Source organism: Oncorhynchus tshawytscha, linkage group LG04 (genome assembly GCF_018296145.1).
Source record: "Oncorhynchus tshawytscha isolate Ot180627B linkage group LG04, Otsh_v2.0, whole genome shotgun sequence".
Classification (NCBI taxonomy): Eukaryota; Metazoa; Chordata; class Actinopteri; order Salmoniformes; family Salmonidae; genus Oncorhynchus; species Oncorhynchus tshawytscha.
The window spans coordinates 71528100-71534273 of record NC_056432.1 but is presented as its reverse complement, the minus strand read 5'-3'; positions in this window follow the sequence as shown (position 1 = coordinate 71534273).

The window sequence follows — 6174 nt, the reverse complement described above, 5'->3', positions numbered from 1 at the left end:
TGATTGAAATTCAACTATTTGTATGTTTTGCCTGAAAAGTTATGGTCGCTAGAGTTTGTATAAGATATAAACTGAAAGTTATAATAGCTTGTTTGGTTCAAAATGTTATATGGGATAAATTGATCTTTTTAATAGATTGTTTAGGTTAAATTGATAGACTAATTCGTTTAAAATAATAGCGAAGCGAATTTTGATGCAAGACAGTGTCTGTTCACTAAATTATCTGCTGGAATAATGTATTGAGAATTGAGTCATATTTAAATTACTGCATCAATAGAGGAGACAGTTACCTAAATGAAAGAAATTCTAAATAGTAGCGGAGAGATAATGGCGATAGAGTGGTGCCCACCGAAATGTTTTTCATTCTTATAGATTGACTGACACATGTTATAATTTTGCCGCTGTGTGTGTTATTTTTAAAGTCTTGAACATTTCATAAGTGTGAAGCGGAAAGAGAAGAGAAAGTTGTAAAGTTTTAATCTTACGACAGAGGTAAGGAAAAACGTTGAAATGAGAGGGGTTGTATTTTTTTGCCCACTGGGAAAAAAAGAAATAGGATATGTTAAGCTGAAAGTGATTCAGGTGTGAGTAAGGAAACATTGTGATAATGTATTCTGATGGTTATTGATTCTTGGTTTGATTGTTTAGGTAACACCAGTGAATTTGAGCAAGAAAGTTAATGTAGTCTAACATTATAATCTGTTTCCATTATGTGGAACAATGTCAGGTCATTAAAGTTGATTGCAGTTTGAGTAGTTTTTATTTTTACAGGGACAGTGCATCATTAATCACAGTTGTGTGTCTAATGGCAGGGTATTCCAGACATGGGAAGCTCTCACACTGAAAGCAGATTGACTAAAGGTCCTTTTCCTTAAAGGAACTATACAGTCATTTCTTATGCTGTTTGCAATAAGGTTTGGGTTTTCTGTTCAATAAAAGTACTGAGTAGAGGGGGAGCCTGGTCATTTAGAATCTTGAATACAAGATAGGCGTCAGTGTATTGAATAACATTTTTTTCCAACTCAGGAGCTTATGCTTTCTATAGCTATTGGGTTTCCTAACAAGTAGTTTGAGAGCCTGTTGGCAGAAGACTGAATGTTGAATGTTGAGTATTAATGTTGAAAAGCAAGCTTGGGCCAAACTATTAAGGTAGTATGTTAAGTGGGGGAGTATCATATATTTTAATTATAGTTTTGTTACCTCTATAGTCAAAAACCAATTTCATATGTTTTGGGAAGTTAGCTAAGTTGAATTTGGTTATTTGAGTTACCTTTTTTATTTGCTATTTGAAAGAGAGGTTGGAATCAAGTAAGATGCCGTGGTACTTAAAATCAGATACCACTGGGAGCTTTTCCCCTGATACATAGATATCTGTCTCAGGGGCATCAGTTGTTGCTTTTTGAGGAACATGCAGACTGTGTTTTATTTTATTGAGATGTAAACATGAGTCTCTGAGCAAGTTTGTCATCTGAACCATTATAGTAGTGAGTTCTTATGAAGTTTGTTGTTTGTTATTTGCATGCATTTATCACTGTATCATCTGCATACATTGGAACTTCAGACCCTGTACAGACAGAAGGAAGATCATTAATGTACGAGCTGAACAGTATTGACCTTTGGGGAATGAAAACATTGTGGATATAAGTGAAACAAAAACGTATTTTTGATTTTTACGCTGATGAGCCAGCACCAACTTTTGAAAGATTTTAGATTTGTTAAAAATCAGGATAGTTTTTACTAAATTTATATCAACAGGTTAAAATGATTTAGATAGCTGATTAAAGGAGTTTGTTTATTTGTTTACTGTTTATTGTTGATTTTAGGTGTTGATTTAACTTAATTAAACATTGTATTGTCTGATGTATTTGAGTAGGATTCCTTCTTCCGGGACGGATGGAAGTTATCTAAAATATGTAAGTTGAAGGAGCCATGGGAGAACACTTTTACATTTTTATTAAATGCCTGGGATTAAATGACTGATTCCTTACGCTGAGAAATGTACTACATTTGCGACAGAGGAAAAAGGTATTACATTTAGATAGTAATGATATCAGGATAATTGTATCTAAGGGTAACATGTTCTATTAAGCATATATATACATTGATGTTGATTAAAACTTATGATTAATGATTTGAGGTACAGTGGAATTATCATTAGGTTTGGTTTATAGTTCATTTTTGAGTTTCCGAATCGATGTGGTATAATGAATACTAACAAAGTGTTTTGTGTTTTTTTTCTGGGAAAATGGGTGTTTCATTGTCTCTCTTTGAAATGTTTCCTGGGACTATAATCTTGGGGAGAGTGAGTAAGATTGAGGCCATAAACTACCAAATTGAAAAGGGCCTGGAAGTTTTTGTTTTAACCTTAAGTTCTGTAAATACACACACATAAAACATTTGTTATGACTATTTGTTGGTACTTTTAAAATACTATGTTTGATTTGTTTTTTATTTCCTTTGGGTTTGGTGAGTTTTCCATTTGTTTTAGTGCAAAGGTATCTTAAAGGGGCACACACGCACATGGACTTTTTTACGAGTTTTTTATTTTCTAAGTTTTTATTAAACACATGAATTCTTTTGATAAAGGGATGTTCTGGGAACCCGGGATACAACATGTAGGAACTATTTGACTATTGTTTGCAATTTGTCTAATATAGTAAAAAACACTTCTTTGAAAGGTTTTGTATGACCTATGACCTCTATAATGACCTTCCGTTGTGGCTTGATCATCTTCATTGGAAAGCAATTTAGATAATGAATTTATGGTCATTTGTAATACTGATTTCAAGATAATTTGTGTAATTGATAAATATGTTTGAGTTTATAGTTCTTAGCCATATTTGTAATTTGGACCAATGTGAAGAAGGAGAGGGCATTGCTTTTAACTAAGGGTATGCTGCTTTAAGTCTATTTTCCTATGACCATATGGGTTAAATCATTTTTCTTTGTGGAGTTTTTCAGTTTAGTGATTTGAATTTGATTAGGTTATTTTAAATGTTGTTTTATCTTTTGTACCAGTAGTGTTTTTTTATACATGACTCTCATGGAGAGATATGTGTAAAACTGGTGGAAGATTCAGTTATTTGAGGTTTTGAATTGAAGTTTATACACCTTGAGTGATATGTGAACGAGTGTATTGTAGTGTTGTGTTTGTTTTGTTCTATTCCCGAGGGGATATAGGTCTAACTTCCTGATCCTTGGCTCTACAATAGAGTTGACAGTGTGATGGGGAGTATAAGCCAATTTGAAAGAATAGTTTCAATAGAATATGTGGATATTCTCTTTGAAATATGTTTAGATATGTGTATTAAGAATAACTGGTAAAAGCAATAATTTCTCATGTAGTTAATGAACTGAACTAAACTGTTGTTCTGATCTGTTCTTTCGAGGTGATCATGAAAAGTGACATCAGACGGTATCTTAATGCATGGAAGAGATAATTGGACCAAATAGTGTGTGTACCTCAAAACCCCCTCTAACTGGCTGAAGAAAAGTGACAAAGGCGTTGAAAAAGAACCCTTCCGAACCACTTCTACCGAGAGAAAGGAACCAAGCCAGAAATCGGTGTACAGTATCCGATCTAAGCTATCAACTGCTTTTCTTTCATGTTTCTCTCAGGAGTGTGATAGTCCACGTGGAGTGTGCATGGTGAGAGATCAGTTCTAAACTTTTCTTATAATGCTGGTATACTGGTTGACGAATGGACAAGGCATAATGAGTGGTAAAGGTGAGACATTGAAATTGGGACATTATCATGAGCCATCCACTTTGAACTGTAAAGCTATCTGAAGAAGAAGGAAAAGGACGCCAGAAGAATCAGTGCCTGAGAGGGGGGGGTTGGTCAACTGTGCCAATAAAATTGTTTTAGACTTTTGTGGTATCAGTTTGATTGTAGAGTTCTACACCATGTAAAATTATAGTAATTTAGATTAAGAATGCATTGAGATACTGATCTGTATTATAATCTTGATTTTAAAAAGTTAATAGTAGAATTACATACTGAATGTTAATATGAATGTAAATTCTGCTAATATTGATGTGTGTTAAATTGAGTTTTTTACTTTGAGTGATAAGACCAATTTGAATCACTGAGGAATGTCATTCTAAATTTTGGTTGGATAAATAGTTTGGTTGTTAATTATGATTTGGAATATGAATGATTTCCCTGACCTATTCTCTATTCCTGACTACATCTCTGAGCATGAGGACTTATGTTGTGAGGAGGCCTGTGTTAGATACTGGTTCTCCTGTAACTTAGGGAGCATTTCTATGTTATGTTTTTATTTTCCTAAAATGGATTATTGTGTTATTAAACATGTGCAAGTTTTTCTTGTGGAATAAAGGTTGTAAACTTAGTTTCAGTAGGGAAAAAGCTTACATATAAGCTAAGGTATTTGACATTGAAGGAATTTAATTTTAATTTTAATTTTAAATATTGAGTATGTAGTTAATGTTCTGATTCTCCAGAAGGGAAAATGTCCCTTTAGAGGGGAATGTTGGGGATGAATCATAATTAGTTAGGTAACATTGATAAATAAGATGTTTCATTTACATAATAATGCTTATGTGAGATATTTGTCATTAGCATGTCTTCTTTTGGATAATACTGTTGGCAGTTTGTAGTTATCCCTTCTCTGCTAGGGCTTAGTCACTAGGGGCCCAGAGAGGGGAGAGGTCAGGCTTGTCTTCATATGTCAATGTATTTGTTAAACGATGTGATACTATGAAGAATATCAGAAGGGGATGAGGACAGAATGGAGGCTTGTCTTCTTATGGGAATGTGTCTGTAACTATTGTATGTCCCCTCTGTTTTCTCAGTGGCTGCTCTAAGTGGCGTGTCAGAGGCGGTCTCGTTGCAAAACAAGGCCGTCACCGAAACAAAGACGGTCTTGCGGAGTTGTTCTGCTGAGTTATTTGAGAAAGGAAAGAGAGGAAGTCTCCACATCACTAGGCTCAGTTGAGTATCTTACCTAGTTATTTTCAGATGATCTCCTTTTGCTCTTGCAACTATGTGTGTTTTCTATACCTGTTCGCTCCTCTCCCTGTAGGCTTTACAAACGCTCCACGCGCCTTTGCTGCAACCCTTCTAATTTAGTGTATCCTGCGCACACAACACGTGTGGAATTCCTGGTCTCTGGCACCGTTTGGAACTGCCGATCTGCGGTCAAGAACGCCAAGTTCATCTTAGCCTATGCTGCCCTTCAGTCCCTTGACTTTTTGGCCCTGACGAAGACTTGGATCACACCAGAGAACACTGCCACTCCAGCTGCTGTCTCTTCATCGGACTACGTTTTATCTCATAGAGCATATGGTCATCGCGGTGGTGGCACAGGGCTACTAATTTCTCCTACGTGGAGATTTTCTCTCTCACCTGTTCATCTCCTCATTTGAATTCCATGCTGTCACTGTCACTTCTCCACTCAAGCTCAACATTGTAGTCATCTATCACCCACCAGATACCCTTGGAGATTTGCTGAATGAACTTGACACCTTGATAAGCTAATTTTCTGAGGATGGTTCACCGCTCTTCGTACCTGGTGACTTCAACCTCCCGATGTCTGCCTTTCGATTAATTTCTTTGCAACTCTCTTTTCCTCTCCTTGCCTCTTTTGACCTTACGTTTTCCCAGTCGCCTCCCGCTCACAAGGCAGGCAATGCGCTTGACCTCATCTTTACTAGAGGCTGTTCACCTACTAACCTCACTACAACCCCCCTCCAGGTCTCTGATCACTACTTTGCTTCCTTTTCGGTCTTCCACTCCTCCATCACTAGCCACTCAGCCCCTACCCAAAATTGTAATGTGCCCTTGCAATCTTCACTCTCTCTCTCCCACTATTCTCTCCTCTTCTATCATCTCTCCCTTCAACTAAATCCTTCTCCCTCCTGTCTCCTGATTCTGCATATTTGACCCTACTCTCCCTTTCCACATCCTATGACTCGCACTGTCCCCTCTCCTCCCGGCAGGCTCGGTCCTACCCTCCTGCTCCGTGACTCATTGCTAAGTTATTGAACAGGGCTGCGGGCAGCTGAGTGAAAATGGAGGAAAACTTTATCATTCTAAATTTAAAGCATCTGCCTCTAACCCTAGGAAACTCTTTTCCACCTTCTCCTCCCTCCTTAACCTCCTTAATCCTCCACCACCTCCAGGTTGACGAAATCAGCTCCTCATTCTCT